The sequence below is a fragment of the Schistocerca piceifrons genome, chromosome 3, assembly GCF_021461385.2.
Source record: "Schistocerca piceifrons isolate TAMUIC-IGC-003096 chromosome 3, iqSchPice1.1, whole genome shotgun sequence".
In the NCBI taxonomy this organism is placed as follows: Eukaryota; Metazoa; Arthropoda; class Insecta; order Orthoptera; family Acrididae; genus Schistocerca; species Schistocerca piceifrons.
Window position 1 is genome coordinate 364,532,715 of NC_060140.1, and position 27,923 is coordinate 364,560,637.

A 27,923-nucleotide genomic window follows, 5' to 3' on the forward strand; every position below is an offset into this window, starting at 1 on the left:
AATAAGTCACAGCTGCAAAATACTAACGCGAATTCTTTACAGACGAATGGAAAACCTGGTAGAAGCTGACCACGGGGAAGATTAGCTTGGATTCCGTAGAAATGTTGGAACACGTGAGGCAATACTGACCCTACGACTTATCTTAGAAGAAAGATTAAGGAAAGGCAAACCTACGTTTCTAGCATCTGTAGACTTAGAGAAAGTTTTTGACAATGTTGACTGGAATACTATATTTTCAAATTCTGAAGGTGACAGGGGTAAAATACAGGGAGCGAAAGGCTATTTACAATTTGTACAGAAACCAGATGGCAGTTATAAGAGTCGAGGGGCATGAAAGGGAAGCAGTGGTTGGGAAGGGATTGAGACAAGGTTGTAGCCTCTCCCCGAACTTATTCAATCTGTATATTGAGCATGCAGAGAAGGAAACAAAAGTAAAATTCGGAGTACGTATTAAAATCCATGGAGAAGAATTAAAAACTTTGAGGTTCGCCGATGACATTGTAATTCTGTCAGAGACAAAAAAGGACTTGGAAGAGCAGTTGAACGGAATGGACAGTGTCATGAAAGGAGGGTATAAGATGAACATCAACAAAAGCATAACGAGGATAATGGAATATAGTCGAATTAAGTCGGGTGATGCTGAGGGAATTAGATTAGGAAATGAGACACTTAAAGTAGTAAAGGAGTTTTGCTATTTGGGGAGCAAAATAACTGATGATGGTCGAAGTAGAGAGGATATTAAATATAGACTGGCAATGGCAAGGAAAGCCTTTCTGAAGAAGAGAAATTTGTTAACATTGAGTATAGATTTATGTTTCAGGAAGTCATTTCTGAAAGTGTTAGTATGCAGCGTAGCCATGTATGGAAGTGAAATATGGACGATAACTGGTTTGGACAGGAAGAGAATAGAAGCTTTCGAAATGTGGTGCTACAGAATAATGCTGAAGAATAGACGGGTAGATCATATAAGTAATGAGGAGGTATTGAATGGGGTTGGGGAGAAGAGAAGTTTGTGACTAGAAGAAGGGATCGGTTGGTAGGACATGTTCTGAGGCATAAACGGATCACCATTTTGGTACTGGAGTGCAGCGTGGAGGGTAAAAATCGTAGAGGGAGACCAAGAGATGAATACACTAAGCAGATTCAGAAGGATGTAGGCTGCAGTAGGTACTAGGACATGAAGAAGCTTGCACAGGATAGAGTAGCATGGAGAGCTGCACCAAACCAGTCTCAGGACTGAAGACCACAACAACAACAAAACAACAATATTATTGTGACAATTTAAATATATTAATACAGTAATTTCAATCATTGTTCCATTGATTAACAAACAATCCTACTAACACAAGTTGTAATCATGTGTCCCATGATGTGGCAGTTGTGTACTAATAATTGCATTTTGTTGTGATGTGTATCGTTTTATAGAACTTTAGTATTAGTAATCTACACTGCTGTGACTATTAGATACAAATTTATGTGTTAGAGGTCTGAAGACAGCTTGAAGATAAGCTAAAACTAGTAATCAATAAAATTATATTTTTGATATCTTGACCACTGATGGTTTTCCTGAATTCAAAATCATATAAAAAAGAGACAAAATTCTTCTTGTAGTTTATGCAAGGAAGTTATTTTCCAGTTGTTGACCCTTTTTATATACTTGCAATTATTTATTTGTATCCAAATCTGTCATTACATACATCAGTACTGCTGTGTATCAAAAATGACTGTTTGAAATTTAATCATTTAGAATATTAGTGTGAGAAACGATGCTTTATTCAACCTATTGATCAGAAAACTTCAAAGTGTCTATAATTTAAGGAAAGAATACAGATCGTTTAACTATCCAGTTTGATTTAATATTCTTTTGTCAAAACATTCTGTTACAAAACTTACATATTATATCTTTTTAGATAAAATTTGTCTTTTGTTGCACCATTCTTTGTTGTTGTCATGGTACTCATCCGTTTATCTCCTTCCATCCTAGAAACAGAAAAAAGCATATTGAACTAATTATACTTTAAGGTGAAGTTACCACTTTCTTAACACAATTTTCAGACTGCATGATTACATTGGACAGAAACAACAGCAACTGAGTAGTGTAACATAAAGTGAGACAGCATTAGATTATCGACAATCATTAAAGCTTTTTGTATTAGTCACAGTCTTAAGTTTTCTACTGGGGAGTATTTATTGAACACCTTCCACAATGTTACACTACAGCGACATAATAAATTTAGCTATTGCAGAGAGAGAGATAATTTTCTTTTTGTATTGTCTGTTTGCATTCAGTGACTGCTCTTGGTATATTCAGACAACTTCTATATCCAAAGGGTTCAGTATCTACATATCATGGTTTATGTTAGGTTACAGCTGAACTAACTTTAAACATGATCTTTTAATGTGCTTAATTTTCTTTTTCATTTGTGCTTTGATTAGAAGATAAGTATTTCATAACATCTGTGTTTCTCCTAGGTTTTCTGCGCGGTAGGGATAAGCACTTGGTTTTACATCAGGTATACAAACATAAAATTCACTTTGTAATGGATTACATGAAGATAAAAAGACATACTTGACAGTTGCCCATAGTGGAACCTGTCAGTTGTCCCAGACATTTGCTCATACTGGATAACACTTCAAACAAAGTTTTCACTCTTTAATGACACTAAGGACAATATAATTTTTCCCTATGATGTATGGGAAGAGGATGCTGGGGAGTAAGCAGGAGTGATGTACTTTGAAGTTTATGCAGATTATAAATGTCAATTGGTGAAGGCAAACTACATTTTGTCTTTCATTTGATGGATTATTAAAGTATTGTTAATCATATAAGAACAGTTGTTTATTTACAAACATTTCAGGAAATAGCTTCATGCCATAGTCTTTTATATATGAGTAGCTTCAACAGGATGTTCATTTGTAAACTTCGTTCCTGTCTGTCACCACTGTTAACGCTAATACATGTGTTTCCTTCTGGTATAGACATGTTCCTCATGTGTAGAAAACTCTGAGAATTTGTCTAAATATCTCACTTATCACTCCCACATAAGCAACAGTGCAAATCTGTAGCAATGGAACTTATGAGAAAAAATATTGCATGCTTTCATATTTGAAGAGTGGTCAGTATGTTGCAGGACATCAGAATTAATGTCTTGCTGCTAGGGACTCTTTTCTATTCATCAGTAGATCCTCACTCCAGTTGCAAATCTTACATAAATGTATTTTAATTAATAGCTGTCAGTTATATGTGTAGTGCTGAAAGGTATTTTAAAAGAACATATAGAAACAAACACATTGCATCAATCTGCCTCACCCCTCTCTTAAACATACCTCCATCCTAAACTACACTCCTTCCCTTTCCCTGCCCCTCCCCCTTATTAAGCTACTCACCTTCCCATCACATCCCCTTTACTCATCAACACCTCTTTTCGATAAACAGGCCAGTCAGAGTTCTTCTAGCTAGCACACACATTTAGCCTTCCCAGTGTTAGCTCAGTATTTTACTGCCCAATCATTTTTCTCAAATCATTCCTTGGGCCCCACATATTTTCTTGGAAACAGGCAAATTGGAAAGCTTCTAAGCCAGCAGTGTTACACATATTGAGCTCTTCCAATAAAGCTTAGTATTTTTCTGCCATAAAACCAAAACCACGAATCCACTCCAAGTTTAAACGCAGCCAAAACCTCTCAGACAAACAGAAGCTAATTATGTCAAAGTTGGCGTAAGGAGGGCTATGCGTGAAGCGTTCATTGAATTCGAAAGTAAAATTCTATGTACCGACTTGACAGAAAATCCTAGGAAGTTCTGGTCTTACGTAAAATCAGTAAGTGGCTCGAAACAGCATATCCAGACACTACGGGATGATGATGGCATTGAAACAGAGGATGACGCACGTAAAGTTGAAATACTAAACACCTTTTTCCAAAGCTGTTTCACAGAGGAAGACCGCACTGCAGTTCTTTCTCTAAATCCTCGCACAAACGAAAAAATGGCTGACATCGAAATAAGTGGCCAAGGAATAGAAAAGCAACTGGAATCACTCAATAGAGGAAAGTCCACTGGACCTGACGGGATACCAATTCGATTCTACTCAGAGTACGCGAAAGAACTTGCCCCCCTTCTAACAGCCGTGTACCGCAAGTCTCTAGAGGAACGGAGGGTTCCAAATGATTGGAAAAGAGCACAGATAGTCCCAGTCTTCAAGAAGGGTCGTCGAGCAGATGCGCAAAACTATAGACCTATATCTCTTACGTCGATCTCTTGTAGAATTTTAGAACATGTTTTTTTGCTCGCGTATCATGTCATTTCTGGAAACCCAGAATCTACTATGTAGGAATCAACATGGATTCTGGAAACAGCGATCGTGTGAGACCCAACTCGCCTTATTTGTTCATGAGACCCAGAAAATATTAGATACAGGCTCCCAGGTAGATGCTATTTTTCTTGACTTCCGGAAGGCATTCGATACAGTTCCGCACTGTCGCCTGATAAACAAAGTAAGAGCCTACGGAATATCAGACCAGCTGTGTGGCTGGATTGAAGAGTTTTTAGCAAACAGAACACAGCATGTTGTTATCAATGGAGAGACGTCTACAGACGTTAAAGTAACCTCTGGCGTGCCACAGGGGAGTGTTATGGGACCATTGCTTTTCACAATATATATAAATGACTTAGTAGATAGGGTCGGAAGTTCCATGCGGCTTTTCGCGGATGATGCTGTAGTATACAGAGAAGTTGCAGCATTAGAAAATTGTAGCGAAATGCAGGAAGATCTGCAGCGGATAGGCACTTGGTGCAGGGAGTGGCAACTGACCCTTAACATAGACAAATGTAATGTATTGCGAATACATAGAAAGAAGGATCCTTTATTGTATGATTATATGATAGCGGAACAAACACTGGTAGCAGTTACTTCTGTAAAATATCTGGGGGTATGCGTGCGGAACGATTTGAAGTGGAATGATCATATAAAATTAATTGTTGGTAAGGCGGGTACCAGGTTGAGATTCATTGGGAGAGTGCTTAGAAAATGTAGTCCATCAACAAAGGAGGTGGCTTACAAAACACTCGTTCGACCTATACTTGAGTATTGCTCATCAGTGTGGGATCCGTACCAGATCGGTCTGACGGAGGAGATAGAGAAGATCCAAAGAAGAGCGGCGCGTTTCGTCACAGGGTTATTTGGTAACCATGATAGCGTTACGGAGATATTTAATAAACTCAAGTGGCAGACTCTGCAAGAGAGGCGCTCTGCATCGCGGTGTAGCTTGCTCGCCAGGTTTCGAGAGGGTGCGTTTCTGGATGAGGTATCGAATATATTGCTTCCCCCTACTTATACCTCCCGAGGAGATCACGAATGTAAAATTAGAGAGATTAGAGCGCGCACGGAGGCTTTCAGACAGTCGTTCTTCCCGCGAACCATACGCGACTGGAACAGGAAAGGGAGGTAATGACAGTGGCACGTAAAGTGCCCTCCGCCACACACCGTTGGGTGGCTTGCGGAGTATCAATGTAGATGTAGATGTAGAACTTCTCTTGCCTCTCCCCTCTCCTCGTCCTCTTACCAAACACATCCCTTGCCCTCCGCTCGCCTTTCCAAGCCATGCTCCTTCCATGGAAATGGAGCTATAAGAGAGCAGTCGATTCATCAACATCAGTTAAAACACAGTTTCAACAGTCATCACTCGCCTTTGCTGAAGAGTGTTTTACATCTTTCACACTATGCACTGCACCTTGTGATTCTGTTTACTGACTGTGGATTTATGATCTCAACCCTATGAATTCTGTAATAGCTTCCTCCATATCTCACTCTTGATTAAATCCAGTTTGTTTTGACTGACACATGGAATAATATGAATGCCATTAGCAAGCTAACATGAATTGTCAAATCACGTACAAATCACGTTTAGTGTCATACGTATTTGAGGTTAATGCATGATATATTAAGTCACTTGTTTCTGTGTAACACCTATCAATATTTTTCATCTCAAATTTCTTCAACATGTACTCAGAATGAAATGTACATGAAGCATCTTACAAATATCTGAAATAGACATTCTTACAACTATGGACTTTTCAAAAACAGTGTTATCTAGTATGAGTCAATAACCACTAAATTTTGCTTAATTGCAGCACTAGCAGAAATTCGCTATTGCAATTAGAGCAGCAGCTCCATATTTAGCTTCCCAACATTTTCCCATTACTCATTCATCGTATATTACGTATTCTGATGCAAAACCCTCTCTTATTCAGTCGTCGAAAATATCTTTTCAGAATCGTTTTTGCATCCATTCATTTCTCAGCATTTATTCGATATACAGTTTCTTCCATGGTCTGCGATCGAATCATAATCACATGAGTTTTGCTAACAATGCGGTAATGGTTCGGACACTGGTTTAAATTTCTGTAGCAAATGAAATAACTTTCTTAACATTTAATGCAGAAATCAGCTTCTTTAGAACCCCTGGCTTGGTGACACCTGGTAGTTTTACTGTTTCCTCTCTGTATAATAGAAGTTAGAGTGATGTTCATGTATATTTTCAGGATGATCAGGTCTACGTTTAGTATGTAACCTATGTCTGAATCAAAACTGTTCATAGGTAGCCATGCAGAACCGGAGAGGGATAGATACTGCATCACTACCCAGATGTAGGGACGAGAAATATAGTATAATGTATATTTTTGTTTCCACATTAGGTAGCCATGTACCTGTCAGTTGCAGCATCCTCGCTCTACAAATTGTGATTGCTCTCTGTCTATAGTAAGCCAAGTTTTATATCAGTGACTTTCAGAAACGCATCCCACACTAAACTAATGGGCTAGATCAGTTCTATATGTTTTGAGACAAGTGTGCAGAAATACATTGGCCTACAGTAAAGCAGATATGTTGTTTGAGTAATCACTTGATTTCTTTCACTGAAATACGCACCACACCTTGTAAACTCTTCCGTATCCTGATATTTTGATAGTTGTTTCACGAGTTCTCGAACTTTTGAATGCTTCAATTATTGGCCACTGTTCATCTATCAAAAATGAATCACCAGTTACCTACTCAAAAGGAAACACACTTCTCATATTAAACTGTTAACTGTTGGCGAAGTACATTCTTGTTATTTTCAGTTCTATATCAGGTTTTAAATGCGATACCCATTTTTATAGAGCACATGCCAGAAATCTGAAGGATGCAATGAATCGAATTTCTTCATCATTATATTATAGTCAATACCTCCCACTAGTTCTTCATAGACTCATTATTATAAAATGTACATCGTAATTTGTTATACTATGAAACACAGCACCATAAAATTAGGCCTATTACTTTAATTACAGATGGCATATATGTTGTTGTTGTTGTGGTCTTCAGTCCTGAGACTGGTTTGATGCAGCTCTCCATGCTACTCTATCCTGTGCAAGCTTCTTCATCTCCCAGTACTTACTGCAACCTACATCCTTCTGAATCTGCTTAGTGTATTCATCTCTTGGTCTCCCCCTATGATTTTTACCCTCCACGTTGCCCTCCAATACTAAATTGGTGATCCCTTGATGCCTCAGAACATGTCCTACCAACCGATCCCTTCTTCTGGTCAAGTTGTGCCACAAACTTCTCTTCTCCCCAATCCTATTCAATACTTCCTCATTAGTTATGTGATCTACCCATCTAACCTTCAGCATTCTTCTGTAGCACCACATTTCGAAAGCTTCTATTCTCTTCTTGTCCAAACTATTTACCGTCCATGTTTCACTTCCATACATGGCTACACTCCATACAAATACTTTCAGAAATAACTTCCTGACACTTAAATCTATACTCGATGTTAACAAATTTCTCTTCTTCAGAAACGCTTTCCTTGCCATTCCCAGTCTACATTTTATATCCTCTCTACTTCGTCCATCATCAGTTATTTTGCTCCCCAAATAGCAAAACTCCTTTACTACTTTAAGTGTCTCATTTCCTAATCTAATACCCTCAGCATCACCCGACTTAACTCGACTACATTCCATTATCCTCGTTTTGCTTTTGTTGATGTTCATCTTATATCCTCCCTTCAAGACACCATCCATTCCGTTCAACTGCTCTTCCAAGTCCTTTGCTGTCTCTGACAGAATTACAATGTCATCGGCGAACCTCAAAGTTTTTATTTCTTCTCCATGGATTTTAATACCTACTCCAAATTTTTCTTTTGTTTCCTTTACTGCTTGCTCAATATAGAGATTGAATAACATTGGGGAGAGGCTACAACCCTGTCTTACTCCATTCCCAACCACTGCTTCCCTTTCATGTCCCTCAACTCTTATAACTGCCATCTGGTTTCTGTACAAGTTGTAAATAGTCTTTCGCTCCCTGTATTTTACCCCTGCCACCTTTAGAATTTGAAAGAGAATATTCCAGTCAACATTGTCAAAAGCTTTCTCTAAGTGTAGAAATGCTAGAAACGTAGGTTTGCCTTTCCTTAATCCATTCTCCTAAGATAAGTCGTAAGGTCAGCATTGCCTCACGTGTTCCAGTATTTCTACGGAATCCAAACTGATCTTCCCCGAGGTCAGCTTCTACTAGTTTTTCCATTCGTTTGTAAAGAATTCGTGTTAGTACTTTGCAGCTGTGACTTATTTAACTGATTGTTCGGTAATTTTCACATCTGTCAACACCTGCTTTCTTTGGGATTGGAATTATTATATTCTTCTTGAAGTCTGATGGTATTTCGCCTGTTTCATACATCTTGCTTACCAGATGGTAGAGTTTTGTCAGGACTGGCTCTCCCAAGGCCGTCAGTAGTTCCAATGGAATGTTGTCTACTCCGGGGGCCTTGTTTCGACTCAGGTCCTTCAGTGCTCTGTCAAACTCTTCACGCAGTATCGTATCTCCCATTTCATCTTCATCTACATCCTCTTCCATTTCCATAATATTGCCCTCAAGTGCATCGCCCTTGTATAGACCCTCTGTATACTCCTTCCACCTTTCTGCTTTCCCTTCTTTGCTTAGAACTGGGTTTCCATCTGAGCTCTTGATGTTCATACATGTGGTTCTCTTATCTCCAAAGGTCTCTTTAATTTTCCTGTAGGCAGTATCTATCTTACCCCTAGTGAGATAAGCCTCTACATCCTTACATTTGTCCTCTAGCCATCCCTGCTTAGCCATTTTGCACTTCCTGTCGATATCATTTTTGAGACGTTTGTATTCCTTTTTGCCTGCTTCATTTACTGCATTTTTATATTTTCTCCTTTCATCAATTAAATTCAATATTTCTTCTGTTACCCAAGGATTTCTACTAACCCTCTTCTTTTTACCTACTTGATCGTCGGCTGCCTTCACTACTTCATCCCTCAGAGCTACCCATTCTTCTTCTACTGCATTTCTTTCCCCCATTCCTTTCAATTGTTCCCTTATGCTCTCCCTGAAACTCTGTACAACCTCTGGTTCTTTCAGTTTATCCAGGTCCCATCTCCTTAAATTCCCACCTTTTGCAGTTTCTTCAGTTTTAATCTACAGGTCATAACCAATAGATTGTGGTCAGAGTCCACATCTGCCCCTGGAAATGTCTTACAATTTAAAACCTGGTTCCTAAATCTCTGTCTTACCATTATATAATCTATCTGATACCTTTTAGTATCTCCAGGGTTCTTCCATGTATACAACCTTCTATCATGATTCTTAAACCAAGTGTTAGCTATGATTAAGTTGTGCTCTGTGCAAAATTCTATCAGGCGGCTTCCTCTTTCATTTCTTAGCCCCAATCAATATTCACCTACTACGTTTCCTTCTCTCCCTTTTCCTACACTCGAATTCCAGTCACCCATGACTATTAAATTTTCGTCTCCCTTCACAATCTGAATAATTTCTTTTATTTCATCATACATTTCTTCAATTTCTTCGTCATCTGCAGAGGTAGTTGGCATATAAACTTGTACTACTGTAGTAGGTGTGGGCTTCGTATCTATCTTGGCCACAATAATGCGTTCACTATGCTGTTTGTAGTAGCTTACCCGAATTCCTATTTTCCTATTCATTATTAAACCTACTCCTGCATTACCCCTATTTGACTTTGTGTTTATAACCCTATAGTCACCTGACCAGAAGTCTTGTTCCTCCTGCCACCGAACTTCACTAATTCCCACAATATCTAACTTTAACCTATCCATTTCCCTTTTTAAATTTTCTAACCTACCTGCCCGATTAAGGTATCTGACATTCCACGCTCCGATCCGTAGAACGCCAGTTTTCTTTCTCCTGATAACGACATCCTCTTGAGTAGTCCCCGCCCGGAGATCCGAATGGGGGACTATTTTACCTCCGGAATATTTTACCCAAGAGGACACCGTCATCATTTAATCATACAGTAAAGCTGCATGCCCTCGGGAAAATTTACAGCCGTAGTTTCCCCTTGCTTTCAGCCGTTCGCAGTACCAGCACAGCAAGGACGTTTTGGTTATTGTTACAAGGCCAGATCAGTCAATCATCCAGTCTGTTGCCCTTGCAACTACTGAAAAGGCTGCTGCCCCTCTTCAGGAACCACACGTTTGTCTGGCCTCTCAACAGATACCCCTCCGTTGTGGTTGTACCTACGGTACGGCTATCTGTATCGCTGAGGCACGCAAGCCTCCCCACCAACGGCAAGGTCCATGGTTCATGGGGGGGAGGGATGGCATATATAGATTCTCGAAATCTGTTTGCGAAATGATCTCTATGTTTTTCATAAGTTTGCTTTAATCTCTCATTATAGATATGGCAATTTCTACTGTTATAACCACATCTTCCTCTTTGTCCTTGTTCTGTAACAAGTAATTTCTTACGTGCTCATGAACGGAATACAGCTGTTTGCGAATCGAATCCATCCAGTCAGCTCCTCAGAACAGCTGAAACTGTAAATATTCATCACAGTAAGTACTGTGTATCGATTTCGTAATTGTTACACAGTTATAAAAATCTTTCGATAACTTTATATGTGACAAATATTAGATTTTGTTGCTTTCTGTTCTTCTTGAATTTTACGTGCTATATCTTTGTACTAGGTATGAGACTGATACCTGCTTTGAATTACAAACAAACAACTAATTGTGCAGCCAGTTTCACTTTAAATTGAAAATGCCACAAACAGTGCTGACATACCCCAATATCGTGATGACAGGGGTAATATGACTATTTGATAGATTCAAAAGGTTTGTTGTTGACCAAGAATGCTAAATTTACACGTTTTCCACTCGTATCATGTCCCTACTAATGTGTTATCACGATTATGATGTTTTGAAGCACACAGTGGAGCTATGTTAAACTGTTTTGTACTGTATTCTTTCTTCCCTTCTATACTCATCCTCTTGTTCTCAGAGTACTGAATACCACAACATTAACAGAAACACTCTTGTTGCTTTTCTCTAATATGTCGTCATTCTTCAGATTTCTGGGAAATTAAAATATTTTAAAAGTTTAAATCAACTGAATAACATCGATAATTAGATATTTAGCTCACATTGTCATTTTCTGGACACATATCAGATATATCTGAACAGTTTATACTACAAATACTGCTCTTTGATGTAATATTTATCACAGCATCCTAACATCTTTTCGGTATTTTGTGTGCTTTCTGGCACAAAGTTTCAAAATTTCTTTTCATGGTCAGTGGAACTGGCCATGAAGAGAAGCTTCCTATGTGGTTGTTAGGTACTGAATTCTCTAATGTCATTCGATAGCGAAAGAGAGAAATTCTTGCTGCTCATATGCATTTTCATAACCTCACCTGACTTGGGAGACAAGAATTTACAGACAAGCGAGACAATTTAACTGGATGATGCAACTCCTACACTCTGTGGATGAAATCTCGGAGACTTGCATCAAGAGAGTGCTTTGGATCCTTAACCATAGGGCGACTGGCTATTATGCTAGTGCATGCACTACTTTTAAAAGAAAAATCCGTGATAATTCATTCAGTAGCATCATCAGAGTCTTAAATGCGCTTTGAAGATGTTCCACCTGTTATTTATAATTGTATACCCCAAAGCTGTCTGTAGTAATTCTTCTAATTCTCTGATAACTTGAAGACGGAGATTTCACAGAATTCTAGAATTTTTGGCTGTGTTTGAAGCTCAAATACGTAGAAGATTCCTATAAGCTTTGTACACTACTCTAGCACAAAGATGGCACATATACATATGACAAATAACTGTGTCACCAACAGTATCAATGGCTTAGTACTACACTGACTCACGTTATTTTACAACCAACAGCATCAGTGGCTTACTACTATAGTGACTGACTTTATTTTAGAACCTATCTCCCTGCTTATTCAGCAAGCTGTTAGAAAGGTCGAACCTTGTTGACATCTGCACATACACATTCAAGGAATAGTTGATGTCATTTCCAAGCATGTCATATTTCACACTGTCGACTCAAATGCACATGCAGGAAATGTTCTCTCATTATCTGTGAGCCAAAGTTTCAGACATTCAAATCCAAAGTCCAATGATTTAGGTGTTTCGGTAGCTTCTGGATATTTTTCTATACTTTCCGATATTTTTCAGTACCATTTGATAATTTTCAATGCTCTACAAAATGTTCTATAGCAATAACAAGTGTCTTTATACAAATATCAACTGTATTTATTGCAAAAACTATTGATATTAGAAAATATCAGTAAGGGCTGTCTCAGAATAGCATCGTGGAGTTTGAATATGAATGTATGGAAGTTTTCGTAGATTCTTATGAGAGACCATAAATATTAGCATCATTCCCTGAGGCTACCTTGGCTTGGGGCTCTATATTAGACTGAGCCACTACAGCCTTCACAGATGTGAGTGCTGTCAGAAGCCGAGCTAGCAAGGCCATCAACAGATGCTCCCTCATTTAAGACGATTCAACTGAGGCGCGAAGACCTGCTCAAGAACGCTTCATCGAATCATCTTAGACATTATCCAGACATAGCAAGTTACACCTTTCACTGTGTAGAGAGATGAAGGGAGTGCATACACTTTGGTGTGACAAGCAATTTATAAAACCCTAGCACCTACTCTCAAATCTTCAACTACAGAAGGTGTGAATATATTTCACAGAAAGCATAGGCGTTATACCTCACATGCTTACATGCATTAAAATTCAAGATGTGTCTCGGTGAATATTTGTATTGGTTACATCCCATGAACTGCCTCCAGTACAAGATACCTTAGTCAACTAAGCTCCTCGGGATATAATTACATCAACATTTGGGAGCGTTTCGAGTGTCTTTGTCATCAGTTTTTATTCTGTTTACTGAAGATACTTACGTTGCAGGTTCTGAAACTTCAATTCATTTTTCTTAGTGAGTAGGGCCAATGGAAGCTGACAAATAAATAGCACTATCTAAGCATACATCTCCTTCTGAACGTCCATCTGTCTGCTTGGATAAAACTCCTGAGTTCCTCCACTGTAAGCAACATGGGGAAACGGAAAGGTTATGCATATTCACAACCTGCGAGCATTCACAGTTTCGTTGCCATTAGCATTAAGGTCACACTGTTAAATGAAAGATCTCGTAGTAGGGCTGTATTGTTTAACAGGAATATATCTCACTAAAGTTGGTGGATGTAAGGATATAATATCACCACCAGTAACTTGTGAGTCAAGTGTTGACTCTAGTACAACTCTTATGTCGAAGGTCAAATACCTTATTTCGCAATCTTTTTTAAATTTTCTTTTGCTCTAACTATTCTAAAGAAAGAGATTCAGACGTTTGATTTTGCAACAGAGCATTGAGCACTACTATGAGTATTTGTAAATAATGTATGTAATATTACACATGATAAGTGACATAAAGTAGTATCTGTTGTTGAAATTAATAAACTATGTTCACTGTATCATGTTACATTAAAATTAAATACTGGCTTGATTATTAACATACTTATAAGTTTCAATGAAAGTATTACTGATATTATTTATGTACTTGTTATGAACCCATCAGATTTTAGTATAGTATAATACACATTATGTGTTTGTGAAGTAAGAACAGAAACCCAGATTAATCAGAAGTTTGTGCTATCTTCAAATGCTGGTTGGTGAAGTAAAGCGTTAGTGAAGAATTTCTAAATATCTTCAGGTGAATAATATTCCATTTTTGTATCTACTGTTCCTGGATTATTATTTACAGTAAGAGATGCTCTCCTGCCCCCCAACCCAACAGCATACAACATAATCATAAAAGTTCAGAACATTTTGCATCGAATACAGAAAAACAGTAGTATATAGTAAGTTAACAAAATGCTCCCGAAAATGAACCATGGACCTTGCCATCGACAGGGTGGCTGTACCATAGGTGCAACCACAACAGGAGGATTCTGACAAAAGGCCCAACAAACCTCTGGATCCTGAAGATGGGCAGCAGCCTTTTAAGTAATTTTAGGGCAACAGACTGGATGTTTGACTGATCAGGTCTTGAAACATCAAACAAAACGGTCTTACTGGGCTGGTACTGTCAACGATTGAAAGCACAGGGAAACTACAGCCGTAACTTTCTCGAGGGCATGTAGCTCTAATGTATGGTTAAATGATGATGGCAGATTCTTGAGTGAAATATTCTGGAGGTAAAATAGTCCCCCTTTTGGCTCTCTGTTCAGGGACTACTCAGGAGGATGTCGTCATCAGGAGAAACAAAACTGGCATTCTGCGGATCAGAGGGTGGAATGTTAGATCCCTTAATTGGTCACGTACGTTAGAAAATTTAAAAAGTGGAATCAATTGGTTGAAGTTAGATATGGTGGGAATTAGTGCAGTCCAGTGGCTGGACGAACAGGGCTTCTGGTAAGGTGAACACAAGGTCATACATGCAAAGTCAAATAGGGGTAATACTGGAGTAGGTTTAGTAATTAATAAAATGATTGGAATGCGAGTGATCTGCTATGAGCACTTGGTAAACAAATTATCGTCGCCAAGGTAGACAAAAAGCCCACACCCACCACAGTAGTAGAAGTTCATATCCGACTAGCTCTGCAGATGATGAAGAGATTGAAGAAATCTATGATGAGATAAAGGGAATTGTTCAGATAGTTCAGGGAGACGACAATTTAATAGTGATAGGGGTCTGGAATTCGATAGTAGGAAAAGGAAGAAAAGGAAAAACAGTAGGTAAATGTGGACTTCGGGTAAGGAATGAAAGAGGAAACCACCTGGTAGAATTTTGCACTGGGCATAATTTAATCGTTGCTAACATATCGTTTAAGAATCATACAAGAAAGTTGTATACGTGGAAGAGACCTGGAGACACTGGAAGGTTTTGGATTGATTATATAATGGTAAGACAGAGCTTCCGAAACCAGACTTTTACTGGGAGAGACATGGGCTCTGACAACAATTAATATGTTATGAACTATAGATTAAAACTGAAGAAATTGGAAAACGGTTGGAATTTAATGAGATGAGACCTGGATAATTTGAAAGAACCAGACGTTGCTGAAAGTTTCAGATGGCGCATTAAGCAGCGGTTGACTAGAATAGAGTAATGGACTACAGCAGAAGATGAATGGATAGCTTTAAGAGATGAAATAGTGAAGGTAGCCGAGAATCAAAAAGGAAAAAAGACAAGGCCTAAGAGAAATCTTTGAATTACACAAGAGGTACTGAATTTAATTGACGAAAGGAGAAGGTATAAAAATGCAACAAGTGAAATAGGTGAAGGGGAATACAAACGTTTAAGAAATCAAACTGACAGGACGTGCAAGATGGCTAAGCAGGATTGCTTACAGGACAAATGTAAGGATTTATAAGGGTAATCGTATTTCACTACGGGGAAAGAAAGATACCGCGAACAGAAAAATTTGGGAGGTCTTTGAAAAAAAGAGAAGCAACTGTGTGAAAATCAAGAGCTCAGATGGGAAACCAGTTATAAGCAAAGAAGGTAAAGCTGTAAGGTGGTAAGAGTATAAAGACTGTTTATACAAGGGATATACACTTGAAAGCAAGATTATGCAACGAGAAATGGACCCAGATGAAGTTGGGTTGGAGATATGACACTGTTGAAGAATTTGACGGAGCTCTGAGGGATTAAAGTTACACATGGAACCGGAATGACGATATAACGTCAGAATAACTGATAGCCTTGGGATAGACAGCCATTACAAAACCATCTCATCTGGTGTGCAAGATTCATGAGACACGAGAAATGCCCTCAGTCGTCAATAAGAATGCAGTAATACCAATTCCAAAGCTAGCAGCTGCTGACATGTATGAAAATTACCGAGCTCTCTATTTAATAAGCCATGGTTGCAAATTACTTTACGAAATAATGTAAAAACTGGTAGAAGCCTACCTCCGGGAAGATCAGTTTGAATTCCGGAGAAATGTGGGATCACGAGAGGCAGTACTGAGACAACGACTTATCTTAGGAGGTAGGTTAAGGAAATTGATACCTACGTTTACAGAATTTGTAGACTTAGAGAAAGCTTTTGTCAATTTTGAGTGGAATCTCTCTCTAAAATTCTGAAGGTACCAGGAGTAAAATACAGGGAGCGACAGCTTATTTACAACTTGTACAGAAACCAGACAGCAGTTACAGGAGTTGAGGGGCGTGTAATGGAAGCAATGGTTGAGAAGGAACTGAGACAGGATTGTAGCTTTCCCCATATTATTCAATCTGTGCAATGAACAAGACACATAATGTGTATCCACAGGACATGTGGCCTGTAATTGAAGAAGTGTCATGATGATCTCTCCATTGGCAAAAGATTCCGGAAAAGTCCCCCATTCGGATCTCCGGGAGGGGACTGCCCCTTGGAGGTTATCATGAGAAAAAGATTGAATAATCAACGAAAGGATAACGTTCTACGAGTCGGGGCGTGGAATGTCAGAAGCTTGAACGTGATAGGGAAACTAGAAAATCTGAAAAGGGAAATGCAAAGGCTCAATCTAGATATAGTAGGGGTCAGTGAAGTGAAGTGGAGGGAAGACAAGGATTTCTGGTCAGATGAGTATCGGGTAATATCAACAGCAGCAGAAAATGGTATATCAGGTGTAGGATTCGTTATGAATAGGAAGGTAGGGCAGAGGGTGTGTTACTGTGAACAGTTCAGTGACCGAGTTGTTCTAATCAGAATCGACAGCAGACCAACACCGACAACGATAGTTCAGGTACACATGCTGACGTCGCAAGCTGAAGATGAACAGATAGAGAAAGTGTATGAGGATATTGGAAGGGTAATACAGTATGTAAAGGGGGACGAAAATCTAATAGTCATGGGCGACTGGAATGCAGTTGTAGGGGAGGAGTAGAAGAAAAGGTTACAGGTGAATATGGGCTTGGGACAAGGAATGAAAGAGGAGAAAGAATAATTGAGTTCTGTAACAAGTTTCAGCTAGTAATAGTAAATTCCCTGTTCAAGAATCACAGGAGGAGGAGGTATGCTTGGAAAAGGCCAGGAGATACGGGAAGATTTCAATTAGATTACATCATGGTCAGACAGAGATTCCGAAATCAGATACTGGATTTTAAGGCGTACCCAGGAGCTGATGTAGACTCAGATCACAATATAGCAGTGATGAAGAGTAAGGTGAAGTTCAAGACATTAGTCTGGAAGAATCAATACGCAAAGAAGTGGGATACGGAAGTACTAAGGAATGACGAGATACGTTTGAAGTTCTCTAACGCTATAGATACAGCAATAAGGAATAGCGCAGTAGGCAGTACAGTTGAAGAGGAATGGACATCTCTAAAAAGGGCCATCACAGAAGTTGGGAAGGAAAACATAGGTACAAAGAAGGTAGCTGCAAAGGAACTATGGTTAACAGAAGAAATACTTCAGTTGATTAATGAAAGGAGGAAGTACAAACATGTTCCGGGAAAATCAGGAATACAGAAATACAAGTCGCTGAGGAATGAAATAAATAGGAAGTGCAGGGAAGCTAAGACGAAATGGCTGCAGGTAAAATGTGAAGACATCGAAAAAGATATGATTGTCGGAAGGACAGACTCAGCATACAGGAAAGTCAAAACAACCTTTGGTGACATTAAAAGCAATGATGGTAACATTAAGAGTGCAAAGGGGATTCCACTGTTAAAAGCAGAGGAGAGAGCAGATAAGTGGAAAGAATACATTGAAAGCCTCTATGAGGGTGAAGATTTGTCTGATGTGATAGAAGAAGAAACAGGAGTCGATTTAGAAGAGATAGGGGATCCAGTATTAGAATCGGAATTTAAAAGAGCTCTGGAGGACTTACGGTCAAATAAGGCAGAAGGGATAGATAACATTCCATCAGAATTTCTAAAATCATTGGGGGAAGTGGCAACAAAACGACTATTCACGTTGGTGTGTAGAATATATGAGTCTGGCGACATACCATCCGACTTTCGGAAAGCATCATCCACACAATTCCGAAGACGGCAAGAGCTGACAAGTGGGAGAATTATCGCACAATCAGCTTAACAGCTCATGCATCGAAGCTGCTTACAAGAATAATATACAGAAGAATGGAAAAGAAAATTGAGAATGCGCTAGGTGACGATCAGTTTGGCTTTAGGAAAAGTAAAGGGACGAGAGAGGCAATTCTGACGTTACGGCTAATAATGGAAGCAAGGCTAGAGAAAAATTAAGACACTTTTATAGGATTTGTCGACCTGGAAAAAGCGTGCGACAATATAAAATGGTGCAAGCTGTTCGAGATTCTGAAAAAAGCAGGCGTAAGCCATAGGGAGAGACGGGTCATATACAATATGTACAACAACCAAGAGGGAATAATAAGAGTGGACGATCAAGAACGAAATGCTCGTATTGAGAAGGGTGTAAGACAAAATGGTTCAAATGGCTCTGAGCACTATGGCACTCAACTGCTGAGGTCATCAGTCCCCTAGAACTTAGAACTAGTTAAACCTAACTAACCTAAGGACATCACACACATACATGCCCGAGTCAGGATTCGAACCTGCGACCGTAGCGGTCTCGCGGTTCCAGACTGCAGCGCCAAAACCGCACGGCCACTTCGGCCGGCGGTGTAAGACAAGGCTGTAGCCTTTCGCCCCTACTCCTCAATCTGTACATCGAGGAAGCAATGAATGAAATAAAAGTAATGTTCAGGAGTGGAATTAAAATACAAGGTGAATGGATATCAATGATACGATTCGCTGATGACATTGCTATCCTGAGTGAAAGTGAAGAAGAATTAAATGATCTGCTGAACGGAATGAACAGTCTAATGAGTACACAGTATGGTTTGAGAGTAAATCGGAGAAAGACGAAGGTAATGAGAAGTAGTAGAAATGAGAACAGCGAGAAACTTAACATCAGGATTGATGGTCACGAAGTCAATGAAGTTAAGGAATTCTGCTACCTAGGCCGTAAAATAACCAATGACGGACGGAGCAAGGAGGACATCAAAAGCAGACTCGCTATGGCAAAAAAGGCATTTCTGGCGAAGAGAAGTCTGCTAATATCAAATACCGGTCTTAACTTGAGGAAGAAATTTCTGAGAATGTACGTCTGGAGTACAGCATTGTATGGTAGTGAAACATGGACTGTGGGAAAACAGGAACAGAAGAGAATCGAAGCATTTGAGATGTGGTGCTATAGATGAATGTTGAAAATTAGGTGGACTGATAAGGTAAGGAATGAGGAGGTTCTACGCAGGATCGGAGAGTAAAGGAATATGTGGAAAACACTGATAAGAAGAAGGGATAGGATGATAGGACATCTGCTAAGACATGAGGGAGTGACTTCCATGGTACTAGAGGGAGCTGTAGAGGGCAAAAACTGTAGAGGAAGAAAGAGATTGGAATACGTCAAGCAAATAATTGAGGACGTAGGTTGCTAGTGCTACTCTGAGATGATGAAGAGGTTAGCACAGGAATGGAATTCGTGGCGGGCCGCATCAAACATCAAACCAGTCAGTAGACTGATGACAAAAAAAAAAAAAAAAAAAAAAAAAAAAATGTACAAGCAATAAACGAAACGAAAGAAAAATTCAAGTAGAAATTAAAGTTCAAGGAAACGAAACAAAAACTTTGAGGTTTACCGATAACATTGTAATTCTTTCAGAGACAGCAAAGGACTTGGAAGAACAACTGAACAGTGTGGATCTTTTCTTGAAAGAAGGGATATAGGATGAACATCAACCAAAGAAGAACAAGGATAATAGAAAGTAGTCGAATTAAATCAGGCAATGCTAAGGGAATTAGATTAGAAAACGCGGCACTTAAGGAACTAGAAGAGTTTTGCTGTTTGGGCAGAAAAATAACTGACGATGGCCGAAGTAGAGAGGATTTAAAATGAAGACAAGGATTGGCAAGAAAAGCATTTCTGAAGTAGAGAAATTTATTACCATACAGATTTCTTCCTCCCAAAGTATTTGTCTGGAGTGTAAGGATGTATGGAAGTGAAACATGGACGATGAACAGTTTAGACAAGAAGAAAATAGAAGTTTTAGAAATGTGATGCTGCAGAAGAATGTTGAACACTAGTATCTAATGAAAAGATGACGAACAGTACTGAGAGGAAAGAAATTCTTGCCACAAATTGACGGAAAGGTGAGATCAGTTGACAGGACACATTCTGTGACATCAGGGGATCATCAGTTTAGTATTGGAAGAAATGTAGGTGGTAAAAATCACAGAGGGAGACCAAGAGATGAATACAGTAAGCAAATTCAGAATGATGTTGGTCGCAGTAGTTATCTGGAGCTGAAGAGGCTCACACAGGATAGAGTAGCATGGAGAGCTGCAACAAACCAGTCTTCGGAGTGAAGACCATAACTTCAACAACGAAACATTTAACATTTTGCTCATAAAAACTTTCAAATACAGCGAAATTAAAACATGTTATAGAGTTACCTGTGGAAATGGTTGCAACTTCATATTTTTTCTCGTAATTCTTTAAAATACGATGTGAATCCAACTAGAGAATTATACTGCCATCGGTGCGAGATGCCTACAAGCTCAACACACATATCTTTAGGCACATATTGGCTTCTGAAATATCCACAAGTAACTACTGTTGTTGTAAAAAAAGATGGCAGGAACTAAATCTGCATTGGAAAAAGCATTTAAACCTGTTTCTTCACTAATGAAAACATTGGTTTATAACAAAAGTGTGGATGATTGGTGATATACTGGTAGCTGTCGATGGAGGTACTTAAATGAGTCATATCATAAGATACACAGGAACTAGAAGATTGTACAATACATTGTTTAAAATTAAACCCAATATAAAAAACTTCACAGCACGAGAACTTCTAAATTATTTTAAAATCTTCAGGGATACCAATAATAATAGAGAAATGGTGGTAAGTCCCTATGGGACCAAACTGCTGAAGTCATCGGTCCCTAGGATTACACACTACTTGCTCTAACTTAAACTAACTTACGCTAAAGGCAACGCACACACCCATGCCCGAGGGAGGACTCGAACCTCCGACGGGGTGAGCTGCGCGGACCCTGGCAAAGCCCATGAGACCACGTGGCTACCCCGTGCGGCCGAATAGAGAGAACTATCTTTCCTGCAGACCAGCAAATTCCAACGGAGGCTTCAAGAATACCAACATCATTAAGCCTGCAATAGGGAAAGTGCTGCATCATCGGCTATGTCCACTGTAATAACCCAAATAAATTTGTACGAGGATTATAGTGCCTGTTAGCATCGAAAATGAAGGACATCAGTGTACCTGACAGTGAAGTAAAAATGAAGTAAAAACTATTGAAGGGTATCTTTGAAACCTGAGATTAATGCTTGAAGTTGAAGTTGCTGAGAACAGTAATTTTCTTCGTCTTTTCTCTTGCCCAACACTTCGCATTGACACGTCTGGGCTAATAAGCCCTCTTATCTGTGTTTTGGTAGCTGTACGATCTGCCACTGATGCCCTCCCAACACGACGATCCTGGCGGGATTCTGTGCTGTGTGGATGGCCAAAACCTCGTCTACAGGTGTGATAATGTTTACGTGACAACCGAAACAGCATCATTGCACAACTTACACATCATGTCAAACTTATGTGGCAACTTATGTGGAAAAGATCATCTCACCACTCGGAAGGCCATCGTTTGACGCCTTTACAAACTCTCTCAGTTAGCTGTAGGAATGACAGTGACTGCCGTGACATGGTTCCCTGCTATCACCACATGCTTGCACCACACTGAACCTTCTGGCTGTGAGCATTCCTATTAACTTTTAGACACAGATGGTGCTCTTGTAGCTATACTGTAACTCCCTTTGTTGGCGGACGACGTTGAAACCATTATCATTACATCTACTATCCCCATTTTTCATATGCCATCATCGCATCAGAATCGACAGCGGCTTTCCGAGAGTACAATTTTTTTTCCCGCCAGTAATGTATATTACGAACGAAATATCTCAGTGTTTGCTGTGGGTCCATGACTATAAAAGAAAAAGAAAAAAAAGTTCAAATGTGTGAAATCCTATGGGACTTAACTGCTAAGGCCATCAGGCCCTAAGCGTACACACTACTTAACCTAAATTATTCTAAGGACAAACACACACACCCACGCCCGAGTGAGGACTCGAAACTCCGCCACACAGTCCATGACTGCAGCAGCCCAGACCGCTCGGCTAATCCCGCGCGGCAATGACTATCAATCCGGTTTGAAGCTGCATGGAAGACAGACAAACAAAGTACCTGACAGGTACAACCAGCAAGGAGGACAATTAAGAAAATATCATCACCACCGGACGAGAATGATGTCATGCCCCATCGACAGTTCTTGCCACAGGAAAATCTCTGATTGTTCTATTTCCTAAAAGGATTGTGGGTAATAAGGAATTGAATAATATAAATGTGCAGGAAATCAATGATCTGCGATCTGGAGGTCTAAATATGTGTAAGATAATTGATTTAGAAGCTATCTGATTTGCCTAGGTTCAAGAAAAGAAGGCAGCTTAGGATGGAGCTGAGAAATGTGATTGGACAGTAAAGTACTGGGCCATTATTGAAAGAGCTAAATGTGTGTGCTTGGAATCTCCCTGGTCGGCCCAGTTCCAAAGGGTGCTTGGCTTGAGAAGCAGTTGAGAAATATCACTGGGCAGCAAAGTACTGAGCTGTTATTGAAAGAGCACAATTCCTTGGCATAGAAGCTCTTTGTTTGGGCTTCTTCCAAGAAAGTGGTGTTGTTTAATGAAAAGTTGACAAATTAGGTCGGACCGTAAAATACTTTTTTGTCATGTTGTTGTTGTTGTGGTCTTCAGTCCTGAGACTGGTTTGATGCAGCTCTCCATGCTACTCTATCCTGTGCAAGCTTTTTCATCTCCCAGTACCTACTGCAACCTACATCCTTCTGAATCTGCTTAGTGTATTCATCTCTTGGTCTCCCTCTACGATTTTTACCCTCCACGCTGCCCTCCAATACTAAATTGGTGATCCCTTGATGCCTCAGAACATGTCCTACCAACCGATCCCTTCTTCTGCTCAAGTTGTGCCACAAACTTCTCTTCTCCCCAATCCTATTCAAGACTTCCTCATTAGTTACGTGATCTACCCATCTAATCTTCAGCATTCTTCTGTAGCACCACATTTCGAAAGCTTCTATTCTCTTCTTGTCCAAACTATTTATCGTCCATGTTTCACTTCCATACATGGCTACACTCCATACGAATACTTTCAGAAATGACTTCCTGACACTTAAATCAATACTGGATGTTAACAAATTTCTCTTCTTCAGAAACGCTTTCCTTGCCATTGCCAGCCTACATTTTATATCCTCTCTACTTCGACCATCATCAGTTATTTTGCTCCCCAAATAGCAAAACTCCTTTACTACTTTAAGCGCCTCATTTCCTAATCTAATTCCCTCAGCATCACCCAACTTAATTAGACTACATTCCATTATCCTCGTTTTGCTTTTGTTGATGTTCATCTTATATCCTCCTTTCAAGACACTGTCCATTCCATTCAACTGCTCTTCCAAGTCCTTTGCTGTCTCTGACAGAATTACAATGTCATCGGCGAACCTCAAAGTTTTTATTTCTTCTCCATGAATTTTAATACCTACTCCGAATTTTTCTTTTGTTTCCTTTACTGCTTGCTCAATATACAGATTGAATAACATCGGGGAGAGGCTACAACCCTGTCTCACTCCTTTCCCAGCCACTGCTTCCCTTTCATGCCACTCGACTCTTATAACTGCCATCTGGTTTCTGTACAAATTGTAAATAGCCTTTCGCTCCCTGTATTTTACCCCTGCCACCTTCAGAACTTGAAAGAGAGTATTCTAGTCAACATTGTCAAAAGCTTTCTCTAAGTCTACAAATGCTAGAAACGTAGGTTTGCCTTTCCTTAATCTTTCTTCTAAGATAAGTCGTAAGGTCAGTATTGCCTCACGTGTTCCAGTGTTTCTACGGAATCCAAACTGATCTTCCCCGAGGTTGGCTTCTACTAGTTTTTCCATTCGTCTGTAAAGAATTCGTGTTAGTATTTTGCAGCTGTGACTTATTAAGCTGATAGTTCGGTAATTTTCACATCTGTCAACACCTGCTTTCTTTGGGATTGGAATTATTATATTCTTCTTGAAGTCTGAGGGTATTACGCCTGTTTCATACATCTTGCTCACCAGATGGTAGAGTTTTGTCAGGACTGGCTCTCCCACGGCCGTCAGTAGTTCCAATGGAATATTGTCTACTCCTGGGGCCTTGTTTCGACTCAGGTCTTTCAGTGCTCTGTCAAACTCTTCACGCAGTATCGTATCTCCCATTTCATCTTCATCTACATCCTCTTCCATTTCCATAATATTGTCCTCAAGTACATCGCCCTTGTATAGACCCTCTATATACTCCTTCCACCTTTCTGCTTTCCCTTCTTTGCTTAGAACTGGGTTTCCATCTGAGCTCTTGATATTCATACAAGTCGTTCTCTTCTCTCCAAAGGTCTCTTTAATTGTCCTGTAGGCGGTATCTATCTTACCGCTAGTGAGATAGGCCTCTACATCCTTACATTTGTCCTCTAGCCATCTCTGCTTAGCCATTTTGCACTTCCTGTCGATCTCATTTTTGAGACGTTTGTATTCCTTTTTGCCTGTTTTTTGTCATAGGCAGACCTAAATATGTGATTGGGCTTAAATACTCTCTGACTAGCCTATTTTTGAGAAAGGGATGTGGTTTAGGTAGGCGGAGGGAGTAGAGTGGACGGAATGGAACGTGAATTAGGAGTTATGGGGAAGGAGAGAAAGGGTAGGGTATGGGAATGCGGACTGGAAGGGAAATGTTTGAGGGGATGACAGTTCTACATTACATTTTATTCAGGGAGTACTTTGATCTCTTGCTGTCTTCCCTTGAAAGATTTGCGAGAGATTGTCACTGGAGTAACTGCTCAGTGTAAAAATATTCTCTTCCGATAAATTTCCGGTAGAAATTAGAGTCCTATAATATGTATCACCATTTATGTATCTTATCTCTTCCTATGCCGTGGAATTTAAAATTGATGACGTCAAATGGTATAAATTCCGACTCTACGATTAAGTGATTCGCCGTCTGAATGGTGACCAGTCAGGTTTCGCTTTTGTTACTTTCTAAGCATTTTCGTGAGAGATTCTGTGTAGTTCTTTTCGCTTATGTGATAAAATTAAACAGTGGTACGTAGAACTATACACTTCGGGGTGTCCTTTCCTTAATATTGCGCATTACACAATTATGCCACGAGATTTCCTCTAATATGTGTTTCAACATGTGCATTGCTTTCATATTTACTCAGTTGTTTTTTTTTCGTGTATGCAACAAAAGACAATATGTCAAAACTGTTGGCTCTCTGTCATTTTCTCATCCTCACCTTCTCTCTTTATTTTTATGTTTATCTTTCCCGATCTCTACACGTCTCCAACAATTTATTTATCGATATCTTAAACTTGGAAATTATAATTTAGAAAGTAAGCTGCAGGTAGATAAATACGATATCTGTGGTATGATACTGCGGGTTCTCACAGAGCAATGAGACAATTAAGTCGAAACAAGGCCGCAAGGATACATGACATTTCCTCAGAATTATTCAGCTTCTGGGAGAACAACCACGGCAAAATTAATGCACATTGTGTGTGTGATACATGAGACTGGTGAACTACCCTCAGACTTCGAAAGGAATATAATAATTCCTATTCCAAAGAAGGCAGTACTGACTCCACTGATTGTAGAAGACAGGTTGACGATAGGGAAACCTCCGTTAATAGAATTTATAGATACAGAGAAAGTTTTTGATAATGTTGACCAAATTATGCTCTTCGAAATTCTGATGGTCACAGTGATAAAATACAGACAGTAAAATGTTATCTAAGGCATATACAGAAACTAAACAACCGTTATAAGAGTCGAATGCATCAAATGGAAGCAGTAATTGAAAATGGAGCAAAGAGGATTGTAACCTACATCCAACGTTATTCAAACTGAATACTGAGCCAGCAGTAAATGGAATCAAGCAAGAAGCAGACAAAGAAGTGAGAACGAATTATAGCCCATCGTCGATGTCATTAAATCCATATTTTGAGCAATCTGTAAAGACACCTATGGAGATTTTTGAAACGGGAATTAATGATCAAGGAGCAGCGGTTACAACTCTGAACAGGATTGTAACCTACATCCAACGTTATTCAGACTGAATACTGAGCCAGCAGTAAATGGAATCAACCGACAAACAGAGAAAGAAGTGAGAACGAATTATAGCCCATCGTCGATGTCATTAAATCCAAAATTTGAGCAGTCTGTAAAGACACCTATGGAGATTTTTGAAACGGGAATTAAAGATCAAGGAGCAGCGTTTACAACTCTGAATTTGATTGACGACACTGAAATCCAGTTAGTGGAAGCAAAGAAGATTTACTACATAACATGGACATTGCCTTGATAATATGATATAAGATGAACATAAAAAAAATGAATTAGAGGCAATGGAATACAGTCGAATTAAAACAGGCGATTCTGAGAGAACTGCATTATGAAATGGCAGCAGAATATCCAATAATCGAAAAAGTAGAGGACGTATAAAGAGCAAACTGAAAATAACTAGAGAAGCATATCTGAAAAACGAAAATTTGTCAACATCGGATATGAATGTGGTATGAAGTTTTTCGCTGAAGGTATTTTTCTGGATTGTATGTGGGAGTAAAACATAAAAGACAAATATTTAGGATGAAATGTGAGCACAAGCTTTTGAAATGTGGATCTACAGAAGAACACTTAAGATTTGATGGGTAGATCAAGTACCTAATATGGAGGTACTGAATCAAACTGGAGTGAAAAAATTTATGGCACAGTATGACTGAGAGAGTGGTTCGGTTGGTTGTATGAGGTGGTTGCAATTAAAGTGCAGCTGCCCTAAAGTTCCAGTGTGGGCTGTAATTATCGTATTGCAGCAAAACGTTTTAGAAATTATAGTCCATAAATTAGTTCCGCATTATCACATTAGCGTACCTGCCAAGTTTGACTGCCATGAATGAATTACAGCACACATTGGACCTCCGTGACTAGCTGCACTTTAACTATAACCAACCGCTATCTATGCTGAAGCCTGAAGGACACTTCAGTTTTGCAATGCTGAAAAATGAAGCGCTTAAACAGTGTTGAGGGAGACCAACATCTCAATACAATAAGCAGCTTGGTTGCCATATTAATGCTGCGATGAAAATATGTGCGCAGGATGGACTACAGTGGAGAGCTGCATCAAACCAGTCTTCGGCCAGAAGACCACAGTACAGCTGCTTAACAGTTTAAAAAAGAAGAAATTCGGAAAAAGTAAGTATCGAAGATAGTATGACCTTACCTTCGTTAACTCGATTTTCTTCAAGCATTTTCCATTGACATCGGTATACCCGTCTGGACATCTAATGGGTGTGTCGACACTATGTTCAGGATAACCATGTTGGCTTATGGAATATTCCATGCTCTCCCCACCAGAAGATGGATCGATAAAAAGAGTAGTAGCACAGAGCAGAGCTAGCCACATCCTCATGCCGCGGTCTGCTGAACTGTAATGACGCAGCAGCTTGTCGTCGTG

At 39.5% G+C, this 27,923-nt stretch overlaps 1 long non-coding RNA gene across 1 annotated transcript; it reads right to left on the reverse strand.

The window, feature by feature from the left end:
• Positions 1-1,834: 1,834 nt before the first annotated feature.
• LOC124788362 lies at positions 1,835-27,923 on the reverse strand. The gene is made up of 2 exons (XR_007016089.1): positions 27,690-27,923; positions 1,835-1,980 (listed from the first exon to the last, which is right to left on the reverse strand). It is a non-coding gene; the product is annotated as an uncharacterized LOC124788362 (long non-coding RNA).